Raw genomic sequence first — 16014 nt, 5'->3', positions numbered from 1 at the left:
TCGCTTTGTGCAATACAGATTCAGTAAGCAAGTTAAATTTCTTTGAGGAAATTAAATAATATCTCTCCTAAGGAGAGCAATGAGGTCTTTCCTGAAGACACCATAGTTTTTCCTTAAACTGTGTGTCCAAATCAAATAATTTTCAACTTCTGTTGCAAAAGCAGGAAGGGATTGGATGTAAGAATCACTCACTGCATGGAAACAAGAAGTTTTGCACAGCTTGTTTGAGTTCCTTCTTCCACCCCTTTCTCCTGCCAGATCCTTTTGAAAAGAGCTAAAACAATAATCTCATGAGATTATCTACTGACAGTTCATTACACTAATTTGAATGGGATTCTTGATTTCAGTTTAAAACTGGAAATGGTTTTGACATTCATGAATGATTTCATATTTGTTATAAAAACATAGCACTGTGGGAATGTGTCATTTCAGTAACAAACTACCTTTCACTGACACTATTGGTCCCTTTCATATTATAGTTAGAATCACACTGATTTTATTTTAAAAGATAGGGAAGTTTCATAGACTACTTAGAAACTCCCTCATGCTGAGCTGCTCTTGACATCTTGCTTAGAAGATGGGTCAAACATTGTGATGGGACAGAATTACATCAGACAGACTGAACTTCACGTCTCTAGGACCAGTGTTAATAAATCAGTGGAAAAGATTCTCATTAGACGTTTTATTAGTTTCTATTTTTACTATTGGGGCAATATTTTTCTATAAATTTGCAGAAACACAGCCATGTTCAAAACTCTTCTTTCACAGATTTTCCAATTTATAAGTAGTTTCTAATCTGTAATTGTAAAACAGTCCTTTTTTTTCCCCTGGAGATAGTATTCTGTGATAGAATTTTGCATGTCTGGGTAAGATCATATACATGTATGCACAGAAGCACATACCGTTGCATGATTTGCCTTTGAATGGAAATTTCCCATAAATACAAATTAAACTATTCCACACAAGTGAATACAGTACAAACACAATTACATCAATGTGCTTCTTACATATTTTGGCAAATGTTAGGATCTGGTTATCAAATTTATGATATTCTGCTCCTGTAATAAATAATCTGTGAACCCATTAAAACTGTGTTTCTCATATGTCATTAGCTACAATAGACTCAGCACATATGCAAGCATAATCTCCTTCCTAAAGCCAGTTACTGTATATCAAACCTCAGGGTTTCCTATGTGGCCTGTTTGTAATATTCTTGGAACTGAGGCAATTAAAATGTTTGCTATATATTTGAGACCTATAAAAGATTGGGTTCATTTCTCCAAATGTCAAATAAGTTTTCCACTCAACAGATTCATGTGAGTGTCCATTCAGTACCTCCCACCGTCAGATCCAAGCCTTAATTTGCTAATTACCATCAAAAAACAACCCCTCCATTTTTAACTTGCTCAAAATTCCAGCTAGACAAAATATTTTCTGCTAATACACATCTTCCAGCTTCAGCCTCAACTCACAAATGCCAGACCACTTCTATTCTCCTCTACCCTTATATCTATCAGTTTTACAGCCACTAGCAAGTAGTTTTATTTTCTTAGCATCCTCCAGCAATTAATTTCCAGGCAATTTTATATTCTTTGTCTCACCCATAAAAAAAAAAAAAAAAGTAAAACTAACTTGACAGTGAAAAAAACAAGGGACAGAAAGGTTAAATGGTTGGACCGTGGTAGCACTGGAGGTCTGTGGATAAGGCATCTTGCAGGCCCCTGTGCCAGTGCAGTACTGCAAACCACCCTTCTGCTGGGCATTAAATACTAATACTTTTGCAAATACACATTGATTCAACCTGAGAATAGCATTGCTCTTCCCACCAGCAGCACCACCTCACACTGCAAAAGAAGCAAATTGCAGTTTGAATAAAAGCTGGTAATTGTCAATGTTCTGCATTACTGCACAGCAGCAAAAGCGGCACTCAGGCTTCCAAGTATTCATCTCTCCATCTCACTCACATTCATTTGTGAATTTTCATTTGTCAGAACGTTTTCACCCTGTTCTTTTTCTGACAAAGCTCCAAGAAGCATCAATGATATTACAGCCATCTAGCATACTCTTTACTAAATAATTCTTCGTTACATCCCACCGACTGTTTACTTTGGAGGGAAACAAACATTCTTACAAACACACAGATGACATGAAATTATAAAAGTGCCTATTGGGTAAATGAAAGATCTCCTTTACTCTCAAAAACATCCAGCTTTACAAGTCTAATGTGGAGTTCTGTACTATGCCAGATACATTTGGAAACCATCCCAACTATCACTTTGAAACTCTGCCTATTTAAAAGTTTTGGCAACTTTAATCACAGGCACAAAAGCTTCAGCAAAATTGCTGTTTTAATGAGGCCAGCTCTGCCAGGAAGCAACAAAGCAACCAATGCCATCTGTTTGCATCTACCCACATTTAATCTATTAATGTGAGCCAAACTTACAGTCATCAGTATTGTTTTACTGGTATCATTATCTGGCCTAAAAATAAGCTATGGGTCTTATTCATTACTGAAGTAACTGAAATCAGCACTCTTACACCAGATATAAGTTTGACCCGATGCTTTTTTGGCTAGAAAAGAAAACAGGAAAAGTTCAGCTCCATATGCCGTGAGCAAGTGAACCTTGGCTAAGCAGATAAATCCTTTTTTTTCACATATGCATTACAAGCTAAGAACTAACTATACTAGTGGGTCACAGTGACTGTATTCTGAATCTCTGTGGAGTTAAAATACGTGGAATAAAAACAAGTTAAAAAGATGTTACTATGTTCCTGTGTTACTATCAGGTTTCTATTCAACGATCCAACATGTAGTAGCTAAATAAATCCAACTGGCCTCTTTTCTATGCAAGCCTTAGGTCCCTCAAGATTTTTTTTTTTTCCATATATTTTCCACAGTTATAAAACCTTTGGACAATTGCAATGATAAAACATGAATATGTGCATCAGTGGCTTCCTTATAATTCAGTGCAAAACTTAAAACCATTAATTGATTTGACACTCCAAAGAAAGACACTGCTGAGAAATGTCAGCTTACATTTCATGATGTCTCTGTCTGCATAGTAAGAATGGAGTAACCAGGGTTGAATGTGAAATGCAGGAACCTGAAGCAATTCCTTGGATCTGATTTTGAGTATAAGCTCTGGTTACATCTCAGCTCACATACAGGGAGTACTGCAGATATAAATCTCCATTCCCCACCTCTTTATTCCACCTTCCCACAGTTTTTCTTCATTTTCTAGCCTCTGGGACCCTGGCACACAGACTGAAAGGAAGCCAAAGCAAGATCCACCAAGATCCCTGCTCTGGTCAAAACCAGAATTGTGAAGTTGCCTCAAAACACACTTGTCCTACAGTGTGAGGTAGTTTAAAATGTTTCAAAACTTCTTGAAGAACAGGCAAGGCAAAGCTGAAGGTGGTTTCCAGATAGGAATGGTGTGAGCTTGTGAGGAACAGAGAGCATTACCTTTCTTGGCTGGCAACAGCCAACCTTCCTGCGGGAATATTTAAGCCTAGAAAGAGGAATTATTTATTTCATTTTCTATGGTATAAGACCGTACACACACAAAAGGAGATGGACAGACAATGTGTACGTGTTGTTTAACAAGGGCTAACACAAAATAAGGATAATCAAAGCAAAAGAAGAGAAACTATAAGCTTTTTAACACCTACAGGCACTGGAATAGGAAATTTCATAATGGAGATGGAAATTTTCCTTATTTGTTACTTGCTTCCCACACATAAGAATAACTGTGTGTGAAATTACTATACTCTAGCACTTTTAAACAGAGTTTACTACGGAAAAGTTGCTAGTTTCATTGGCTGATTATAGACATTCTCCTGCAATAGGGATAATTCTTAACCAGTTCCTTGGGCCTTTCATGACTTTATTTCTTATTTTTTCAAAAAATTACTTATGTTCACCTGTATCCTCTGAGTTAATGGTACCATTTTTTGTTGTTGTTGTTTTAGGCATCTTATGTTATGACCTCTGAGACTGTACTGGATTTAGGGATTTCAGTTTGGTCTTTACTGGCTCATATATATCACAAATCTAATACATATCACAGGGCACAGACTAAAACAAAATGTGTAACTGAGGATGGCATTTCTGTAAAAGCCCAGAGTGCTGTAGTACATTGGCAGGCTAATCTGTCATGACTAAGAATTATTATATTCATAAGTCTACACTACATAAACTGAATCCTCTGATCTAAATGGATTTACTTTGGTTTCATGGCAGTGCTACTTAGATTGCATTATAGTCCATTATCCATGGCCTTGTTCTGGCTAAAAGTGATGACAGATTCTAGTGTCTTATATAGCTATACTACCCATTTACTTTCAGTGTGAGAACAATAGGCATAAACAAGTCAGTTTTGTAAAGATTTGATACAGCTTGATTCACTTATCTACCTCAGCCTCCTCTCTGGCAAGTACTATATTCTGCCTTTTGATTAAACTTTTTCAATGTATCAGTCTTCTCTTTTTTCAACACTGCTCCTTTTATCTTTCGTGCCTCATTCTTAATCACTAGGATTTTACTAAGCTGTGACATGAGCAAACTTCTCCAGCAATTTCTGATGCCCTCAATGCCAAAGTTCACAGTGATTTATAGATCTTAAATTACCATGTTTACTTCACATTTTATTTAAGATATTAGTATATCATGTTCTGACATTGCAGCATGCTATAGGGTTTAATGTTAATTTCTCTTAAACACAATAAATTGCAGTTCTCAAACGTAGATTACCTTAAGCATCACTGGGCTGGATGACCCCAAAGGCATAAGGACTGCAGCACTCCTGGAGGGAAGCACAGCAGCCACTATCTCTGGTCTGGCTCTGACTCGTGGCTTTTACACCAGCTGCTGAGGAAAAAAAAGGTCCAAATAAGTAGGTTTAGGGTAACTTCCAAAGAAAATTTCTTCCTAACCCACCAGGTCTAGGCATTAGATTAAGTTCTGAAAAATATGCATAGAAAATAACTATGGAGAATAAGAAATCTATAATTTTTTTTATGTTTTTGTTCCATATTATTTTCTCAGTGCAAGAGGTTATGCTGGCCTTGAGCATCATGGTAGTGGGGTGGCAGCAACAGAGGCAAGGGAACATCATGCAGTAGTCATATTTAGAAAGGAAAGTACTGATTACTAATAACAAATTAATTTCTGCACTTTGAGTGCTATGTTGTTCCACAGGAATATACAAATAATTTCCCTAAATTCATCGAACTCTGCTGTCTAACATCCATAAATACAGACCTTAGTCTCCAAATACAAAAAGGGGTATAAACAACGATCCACTTGATTTTAAAATAGCAATTTAACAACTGTTAGAATAGCCTCTGATATTTATTTTCCGAAGCTATATCCAGACCACCAGCCATATTTAGCAAGCACTGGAGCACGAGCCGCCTCTCCAGCGTCGGTTCCTGCACGCGGGGCTGGAACGACGCAGCAATGAATCAGTTACACGCTGCAGACCACACTCCAGCTGTCTTACAATAAACTAAACTGCAGCAGCTCCAGAAGTTCACAGTAGCGGCACTAATTTTTACCAGCTGAGGACTTGAGCCTTTATCTCTTGTTTAGACTTCAGAACAGACCTCAGATTTCTGCAGCGTGAGTCTCCTCTAAACAAAGGGCTGATCTTTGGGTTTTCGCCTTTTGCTCGGCCGCTCCGAGCGCCAGCAAGCGCAGAGGACCGCTGCCCAACAAGCGATGGGGTGTTTACACGTTTTGCTCAGCCCCAGGGAGCACAATCAACCTCGTGCTGCAATAGCGTGCAGCTCCGGTGACAAAACGACATCTAATACCTGGAACAATGCTGCCGTGGATGCGGGAAATGGAGTACCTACCACATGGGTGCTACTGAAATGAAGCTGGCCCCATGTGCCAACTTTGCAAAAAAGAACACTTTGTTTCTGCCTGGCCTTGGCAAGCTTTTAACCCTGGCTAATTTAACATTAAAGCTACACTAGCTGTCTCAGATCCATATTGTTAAAGCCAGCTGGATATGCCAAAAACTACAAAGAGAGCGAGCTTTTTGCCTAAACAAATAATACTGACTGTCACTTTGTATCAGAACTTAATCCTGTTAATGAGATACAGGTGGGGCAATTTCCCTGATTGAATGCATTTTTCAGAGACCATTTCTATTCACTGTATTGCTTGCTGATAGCCATAAGGTATGTACTGTAATCCGGACTTCACTCTTACTCAGCAATAAATAATTCAGAGTGCCTTTCGCTTTTACATCAACTCAATACTGTTATCTCTACCGTGGCCACAAGGAAATGCGATTCCCATTTATTTCAGAGTTTGCAAGCAGTATTCGGATTTGCAACAACACTGCAGATTCCTATTTTGTGTTGTGTAAAGGGTTTGGGGGAGGTTTCAGCCAATTTCACACTAGTTGCGTTCTGTTGTATTGAATATTAGAAATTTCACAGAATTAAATTAACATCAATGAAAATGAGGTAAATTCCTTGATTATTCTAGTTCAGATCCTAAAATCTCACTTTGTGCTGCATAGAAACAGGCCCATGGATTGGATAAATTTAACATCGGATTAGATATGAAAATTAACCAAGAAACGTTATTTATGTTAATAACAAAATATTATTTCTTTTCATGTATGTTGCTTTAATTTGATCCCACCATGTTTTCATGGATGTAAAAGCAACAAGAGAAAGTTTTTCTTTGCTTCTGAAAACAAATGGCTGAATTAATTTCCCTTTCTATGTTATATGGACATCCTTGAAAGGAAAATCCAGTGCTACTGAATGAAAAGAAGACACCTCAGCCCCCTGGAAAGTGGGTGAGTACCTGTTCTTACATTGATCCTGCCTAGGTGCAATAGGATGGGTAAGTGGTTCTTTGGCCAAGTTTTGCTGTGTGACATCCTGGCTTGCTTAGCTCCACTTGCTCTCCCATGGAGAAAAAGCTAGGAGAGGAGGCAGCCAGGATACCTATTTAACCATCCTCTGAGTAAGAGTATCAGGTAAAACATTTTGTGTTTATGATCTTCCTTGTTGACAAGTGAGAAAAATATAAAAAGCACACACGTTTTGCAATTAACATGAATTCTTAAAAAATTACCTATCTTGGAGAACTTACTCCTTTCCACTGAAAACCAGTTCTGCTGCTGAAAACCACATAAAGACCAATATGACAGACATAGGACCTGCGCACCTAACTTCCCTAGACTGTTTTGCAGATCAATGCAACAAATGATTTGCTGCTTGTTTTTAAACTAATTACTAGACAAAAAGGGCTATTTTGGGTTAAATGAACAAGAACCTCTTTGAGTACAAGAACTAATAAAAGGCTGGCCTCCAGCAGAGGGCTATCTCATGCTTTGTTTGTTTTTACCTGAATTAGATTAGTGCTGCAGTGGGATTTCACCCTTAGACACTGGGAAGGCTACACAATGTAGCACTAAGCACAAGAAAAAGTTCAGTCAGAGTTCACAGCTAATTAGACATCCCAAGCTCCTCACAGCAAAGCAGCCTTGATGGTGGAGCGGATTCTTGCGTGTCTGATATAACTGAGCAGCACAGCCATGGATTTTTACTGTCACCAGCCCGTGGGGCTTCTCTGGTGCCTGAACACTATTGCATCCAGCTGGTGGCTTTCCTTCAGCGGTGAATTAGTAAGTGCTGTCTCTCCCCTCCCAGTTCACACATAATGTTTACTGGAAAATCACTGAGAACTCTGTTAAAAATATCAGAGTTACATGTCACATAAATATTTATGACAGAACAACATAACGAGGCATAACTGGGACCCTAAAAAAGGATATACATAGCTACTAACATTTACTAACATTTAGTATAATTTTTTGTCTGACTTTTCTAAATAAATTGTACAGTTAAAGTGAGTTCCATTCTTTTGTTCTTTTATTATTTTTTTTTTTTTAGTATTATTTTTAGGCTAAATAATCAGTAGTTAAAGATACATCTGGTATTGCCAAAGCAATAATATCAGGTTTACAGAAAAGAACTTAAACATAACCCCTACTAATTGTTGAGCAAATGTTTATATTTGTTACCTTCCTAGTTATAACAATCTGATTGCCAGAAGTTTGGCTATTTATGAGATTATGTGGCAAAGCACATGCATGTATCTCTTTTTAAACCACCAAAACCCAGGATGTGGGTAAGAACTGTGAGCATGGCCAGCGGTGTTTCACCCCTGCTTGACTTTCACAGAAATTGTTTCTCTCAGTTCAGTATAAAAGAGTCTTGTTGCTCTGATTTAAAAGTAATTGTTGGCAGCAACAGGGTCTATTCCAGGCACCTCTACCCAAAAAGCTTCAACAAATAATAAAATTCCCTCTTGCTCAGATGGTCAGGCTCACTTATCACTTCTGCCCCTCTTGGTTTTATTTTCAGCATGTGAGTTGGAGACCACTGGCTCACGAGCTGTCTGCTGACAGTCTTTGCAGGAGTAAATTCACTGCTGGGTGCCAGGCCCTTCGATGGCAAAATCTGGCCTGTGCCCACTGACTTGGCTTTAGCTGTGCTGTGTTAATGTACTCTTTCAGGATCTGCTTATTACTGCTTAAAATGAAAACATAAGAGGTTGTATTCCCTGAATAGTCACAATTTTCACTGTCTTGGGGTATAAAGAATGTGGATTAAACACTATGTAAAGTCAGGGAAAATATATAGCTAGTACAGCAGTATCTCATTAAATGTGATCTATGCAGTAATATGACATTACATATGGCGCATTCAAATAGTTCAACACTGTTGAATGGTAATTCAGGTAAAATAAAACATCAATTAGCATATCACAAGAAAGTTCTGAAGTACTTTACATAAACTACTGTGCTTTTTTTTTTTTTTTTTTTTACTCACAAGCTAATTAATTTTTTGGAAACAGGCTTCATTTATGAATTTTGGAAACTAAATGAAGCACAGCAGGGATTGCAGTTTATTGCCTAACAAAAACTATTACTCTTTTAACAGTTCTGACAGGCACAGCTGAGACTTACAAGAGCTATTCCCTTCTCTCCAACCCTTTTTTTTGTCCCCTCAAACACTCTGTCACCATATTAACAATCAATGTAGAAAATTTGCAATTACCTCAACAGCATATTGTAGAGAGCTGATGTTCTAATTTATATCTTTCTCAACAGATGCTCAAGGAACAGTGTATGAATTAACCATTGCAAACTAGGGGAAGGCTTCCAATGTGCATGTACATATATTTGAGACATTTATTTTATAGCCTGTATCTTTAGTGATAATATTTGTAGTTCTATCATCATCAACCAAGGTAAGTGTTTTAAGGGAACAGTAGTTTGAAACAAAGGTTGCCCCAAAGAAAGAGGGCTTGAGCTGTGCTGCATTAAAATGTTTGCCCATATGAAAAATACTTATAAAGTCACCCCTTTGTCTGACTTCCAGAGCCAGGATACATGGAGCAGATTTGACCACTGAAGTGTTAGAAATTCATAGAAAAATGCAGTAGGAAACTCACTCTGAGTGCTACAGGAGGAGAAGCGCAGGGGCACCACCATAGAAGAACTCCAAAGAGCTTTTCATACACCAGCACGGAGACAATTTTCTGCCCCATCCACACGTTCCTGCAAAGACTGCCAAAAGCTGCAAATCTCAGCCCAGCAGTGGGACTCTGACCTCCTTATTCCTGAACCCCAAAAGGCTGCTGTCTCATCCAGCATGCAAAGAGGCTTCAGCAGTCTAACACCTGAGCATTATTACTGTTATTAGCTGTCTGTGATTTACGGTGTGAAGGAGAGGCACCTGCAGCTGGGGTGTGGCTCACTAGTTTCCAGTTGGAGTTGAACTAGAAATATGCAGCAGCTTTCCTCTAAATCTGCGACCACAGCATCAATATTTACATGACCAAGTAAAGATACAGATCCACCATGTCCATGTACATCCAGGGCAGGGTACCAGCCATTCAGCCTATGCATACACACACTCAGCCGTGCCTCATACAAGTGCTTATGAGGCAAAATGTGAATGGATGGACTCTTTCACAAAGAAATTACTTTATGGGCTCGTGTAATTCTTCTAGGAGGACAATATTGTACTACCCAACATATTGTATATGGCATAAGTTGTGAGAACACCAGTTAGGTTAGAGGAAAAATCCTTACTATATACAAAAACTGCTTTATATTTCACTTACACATTTTCCACAAGAACTATTGAAAACTCTGACAAAGTGATATATGAGCAAATAAAACATAAGTTTACTGCATGCAGACTCACACTTTCTGATACATTTTTTTCTCAGAACTTAGTGCCAACTGTTTCCCTTGCCATTTTTCTCAAAACCCACCGTGCCAACCAAATGTCATTGATATGTGACTTTCTACAGATAGATAGTATTGCAATTTTTCAAAATACTAGGCTAAGGCTATTAAGTATATTGCTTTAAACATGCACCAAATTTGGAGGATATGAAGGAAGCAGACAATTGGCAGAATTTGCCTTTCCACCACATATGTCAGTAAGACCTATAGCTTGGGAAAATTATGTTTTCTGGAATATATCACTAATGTATTTACCATATGCTGTGCTAGAAGCTTTTTACATTCACACTAATAATCCGCAAACTTGGTAATTTCATACACACAAACTAGAGATCTCTTTTTATGTTTCAGCAAAGTTTTAATGTATGGCGCTGTAACATTGCTAGGCTGTGTTACTTTTACCCACACACTCTATAGGCTCTATTAGTAAACTGGAAATGCAGTCAGAAATAACAGTATCTGTGCTGTGCTTGTGAAAAAGTGCAAGTCCTCCACATTATGAAGGTTATTGGCCTTACTTCTTAATCCTTTATCTATTTATTCTTTAGTTAGAAAAGCTGCATAATTTGTAAAAGACCTGCTAGCCATTGCTAGGAACTGCAGAGATCCTAACAGAAGGGGGAATAAATATGTAGAAAGCTGGAAATGCCCATTTCAGGGCTTACAATGAAAGAAATAAATAAGGCAGTCCAGGTCTGCATATCTATTCCAATAAGAATGTTATCAAGGCACAGAACAGTAAAAGTCTAGACCAGGGACATTTAACTAAGTGTCTTTTAGGTATTCCACAGTCTCTCCTTGCTTTAAACACCTTCCAAGATCAATCCACTGCTAGTGTTGAATGGGCAACAGCAGAAAGGGGAACATGCATGAACATCTGAGTACACACAGGGAGAAAAGCTGAGCAAGACTGGGATGAGCTTGTTTATGTTGAAAACATGCCTTGAGGCTCCTGGCTACTTTTGTTCTTCCTTCCTTTATCCCTCCCTCTATCTCCCAGCTAGACTTTCCTGCCCCTGCTCTGCACCCTCCCCAATTTATAATGTTCCCATGTTACAGACAACTGGCATGACAGCTGGCCCACAAAGATCTGTCCCCCTCCCAGGCTGGGTCCTGCTTGCAAATCTAGGCCAAAAACATAGCTGAGACTGGACTGGGTAATCCCAAGTGGCCCATCTCTTCCTTATTCCCATCTCATGAAGCCTTGCCTGTCGTTACTCACTGTGACTCTCAGAGCTCCGACCTGCCTGTTTCAAATCAGTTCAGAGTTCGGAGGAGCTGGACATGGCTGAAATGTTTTTTCACCGTATTCTGCACAGCCAAATGCATAAAGACGCAGATGTACTTAGACCATCTCCAAAGTCAGCTTCTGTTTGGCTCAACACTGAGCTGGGCAAGGATGTCAAACATGGCTAAAATGTGTACTCGGTTAAGGCAGGGGCCAGAAAAAGCCTTTAGGAATGTCTAGTGGGACTGATTTCCTCTTCTTTTTGTGTTGCTTCCTCCAGATGCCTTGATCTTATTATGGAGGCTGCCCTGATACGAAATGTGTTGTATGCCTTTATTTGAGAGATCTTGTGTTGGTTCAGACAAAATACCACCTGCATGGGGTGATTCTCCAGAGTACTGGAATTAAAGTGGATTCTCTCAGCATTGTTGACGTTGTGCAGAGGTTTTTTTGCATGTGGGCCTTGGCAGCACAGCTGGGGTAAGTGCCTGGTTTCAGACTATTACAAGGTGGACCAGGATGTCAAACGGCCTCTTTTCATGTTTTGGTGGCTTCTGAATAGCTCTACATCAGGAAGGTGAGGGAACTGCTCTTTGCTATGAGTAAGGCTGTGAGGGACCTTTCCCATGTCCTGAATAGAAAAGTTACTCTTTTTATTTACAGAATAGAAAGAGTTTTCCCCTTTTGCTGATGGTAAATTGTGAGTAACTTGATATCACAGCTTGTTCACTGACTCCTAACACTGAAAAGCCTTTAACACACACAGTCATGTCCTTCCCCACCTTGTCACCACACAGATATTACTGTGTCCCAAGAAAGTTCTTTCCCTATCCCCTCCAGACAGCTGGTAGTCTAGTCCCTGGTACTCCTGTACTCTCATGAGTCTAGGACAAATGTTTAGTAACTTTGCAAGGGACAAGGTATCTGGACTTTAAACATAATAGAAAGAAAATTTGCCCGGGGCTCATGGGGCACACCAGCCAAAGGATCCTTGGGGCAGGACATGACTAACCTTCTCCATGAAGACATTCAGCAAACCAATTCTTTTGTTATGAAGGACGCTAGTGCATACTGGTGCAAATCAGTTTTCCTTGCAAATTGTTGTAGCGGTCAGGGGTTCTGGTGATGAAGATGATTTAGTGACTACACAGTGTTAAAGTTTGCTGGAGTGGATGGGATACCTGGAAATCCTAAAGGTGCAATGCGAAAGAACCCCAAATGCTCACAGCATGGGCATGAGTCCATGTGTCCTTCTATCCGCACGGATGTTTTTAGATGCACAGAAGAGATTTGTAGGAAGAGTTTGGCACAACAGCACGTGTCTGCCCATCAGAAACAGCATGTGCTCCAGAGACACACAAAGCTGATCTACAGACTAAAGTATGGTGGCACTTTTGACACACAGACCACAGAAGGACAGAATTATCAAATTGCATTTCCTCAGGTCACAAGCAGGTTAAATTCTAGAGGAAAAATAGGACTATCATAGATAAGCCAAGAGTGCTGCATCTTGATGAGTTATGGCATTCTTTCCTGACTGCCAGAACATGAGAGTTCAAAAATAAGTGGTAGCAATTTCGCATTTTAATTGGCACAATTGTAGAAAATGCTACTTGGCAAGTATCAGGTATTATGTCTAACAGACTAAGCATTTGTCCGCAACAGACTTCCTTTGTGTTACAAAGCAATAAATAGACATGATGCTATCTTATATGGTATAAGCGTCACCTTGTGAAAAAGATAAGTGATGATTGTGAAATGAAGCTGAAGTTGGCAACGATAATGCAAACAAGAGGATACCTTCAGCATTAGTGGTGACCCTGTTGCATGAATAGCATGATTCTGACTTGTAATAAAATCTTATGCTATTGTTTGTCTGTGCATAAAACACCCTTGTAGTGAAATATATACTCTTGCGTTCTCTCCCACAAAACTGCAAAAGATAAATTAGTGCCCTCTTATGACTTAAAGCCAGAAAAGGTACAGACAGAAACACTGAAAAGAACTTGGGGCCAGTTCAGTCTCTGTGTTTCTCAAAGCTATACACCGCAGCTTTAGCACCGGCATCTTAACTCTGAAGTCTTGAATATCCACTGTGATGGTGCACTGACTCTACCCCAAGACTAGTGCATTCCCAAAGTATTATGTTAAGAAAGTTTCCCAATACCAAGCCTAAATGATTTCTTCCTTCAGACTACTACTGCTTACCCCACCAGCATGACTAATCCCTGCTTCCATTTTTACCTTTCACGCATTTGTGGACTACCACATCTGAATTACTGTTTTAACTTCCACTTCAGTTCGTTTAGTTCCTCACATTTGTTGTTCATATTCAGGTGCTTTTCTGATGTTTTATCTTCAGAGTTGACATCAATTTGTTGTCCCTCTTTTTATTATCTTTAGCTTTTCTATATAAATTCCAAACTGAAAAGTCCAGAATAGCACAGATTTTACTCCATTTACCCAAAAGAGTGGTGACTAAATTTGTTTAGAGGTAAGTTAGCACCCTCTGGTGTATCATTAGTGTACTGCAAATTTCCTTCAAAAATAAAGGACGTTAATTCCTCACGAAAGCAAGAAAAATTCGGTGAAGATGGATGAGTAAGACATGGATATATAAACTTTTGTTCCTATTGGCAGACTGAGGAAAGTTGGATATTTTTCATTCTCTTCTTAGTAAAGAAGAAAATACTGAATTAAGTCTTTACAACTATTTTGGAACAAATGATAAAAACATTGAACCTGGCAAATTACATTCCTCAAATGGCTTTTTTCTCTTTAATTTTTATTCTAGCAATTATTTTGCATTATATAAGAGCTTCTTAGATGTAAGTTTTGAAAAAAATTTACATTATAGTCAATTCATTTTTTTGTGTTTTCAAATTTTTCATTTGTCTGAACTGGGAATCGAGAGGGTATCATTCAGACGTATTTTTACTGAGCAGCTACAGCTCCTGCACCTTTTTTTTTTTGTTTGTTTGTTTTACTCAAATTACATTCTATTTTCTCTTCAAAATGAATTTTGAAGCTGTAACATATCTGAAGATGTGTGGCTTTTTCCTTCACGATTGGACTGTGGGGTCAGATAGATTAGGTAGTACCTGTTAAGTAGAAGATAATACTAGATAATACTAAGTAGTTCAAAGCAGAAGTAAAATTATATAAATACCCATTTTTATACTATATTTATTTTCTTTATTGATATGACTTTCAAAGTTCTCTTCTCAACCTACAGCCACAAAACACATGCTGCTTGTGTCAAGATTTTACCACAGAAAAGGTGAACTGTTGCAGATTACCAGAGCCATAAAGATCATTACTGAATTTGTGTGGAAACCACGGTGGTGAGCAGCAATACAGAAATCATTCAGCTCTCTGGGCATACTTATTCACATCTTTGAATGACAGGGTGCAATTTTTATTATTGTTAGTTCTGCAGAAGTAGCATATATGACTCCTTCCACTATGATTCTTCCCAGGGAACTTTCAGACAGGTCCCATTTATAGACACAACTTTACAGCTTTATTAACCTCAAATTCTGTCTTCATTTACAACCATGCAATTGATAGAGACAGGGAGGGGGCCGGGTGTGGAGGCGGGCAGGGAGGAGGTAGAAAGAAAACTAATAAACCCCAGACATTTCACCTGATTGTGGAATGCGACTTTCAGCAATTATAAAAGCTACAGTATGATTTTGCAGACTTGGATGATGACTGCAGTGTGATAAAATAGAAATTAGAAAGAATATCGTCTTGTGATCCAAACAAACAAAAAACCATTGGGGCACAATTAATGTGGAAGCCAGAAATCATATTTTACTAACCTCATTTTTCAATCTTGCACAATTTTGAACTAAATGAGTATAGGAATTTTAAAATTTTACACCACACTACTTTACTTGTATAGGTCTGTGGTATTGTAAAACTAAATCTTTCAAATGGAAGTTTTCTTGAAAGGAAATTTACTTTGAAATCCCATCTAAAATTGGAAGTATAAGAATATTGCGGAGAAGGAGACACACAGACCTTCTCATGGTAAAAATTAAAAGCAGTTTTACATTGAAATAAGGGAAATATGAAGCTTAAAATTTGTTACAGAAGTCACTGCTCCAGGAGTGTTCACAAAGGAGGTGCTTCTCCATATATTTTATTCTCATTTACATTTCAAACCAAAAGAAATTTATCATGTACTCAGGGGACTTTATCTCAGAAAAACAGATTTCAGTTTTATTATTTTTTAATTAGTCCAGGTAAAGTTAGGGCCAGACCAAAAGAAAGGTGCATATTTGATGACTCAGTCATACCAAAATTTTGCCAGACATGCATGGTGGGATTTCAAATTAAAAGTTATTTTCAAAAGAAATAACCCTTCATTGTCTCCAGAGTTGCTATTCATGTGTGAGAGTAAAGATAGTCTCCATTTTGTTTTGTTTCTTCATCCCAGTTCCCCCATTTCATTCCATTTTGGGAAGAAATCATTGCCACCTAAATCAA

Source organism: Tyto alba, unplaced genomic scaffold (assembly GCF_018691265.1).
Source record: "Tyto alba isolate M040663 unplaced genomic scaffold, T.alba_DEE_v4.0 Super-Scaffold_6, whole genome shotgun sequence".
Lineage (NCBI taxonomy): Eukaryota > Metazoa > Chordata > Aves > Strigiformes > Tytonidae > Tyto > Tyto alba.
Note: the sequence above shows the minus strand (reverse complement) of the source record.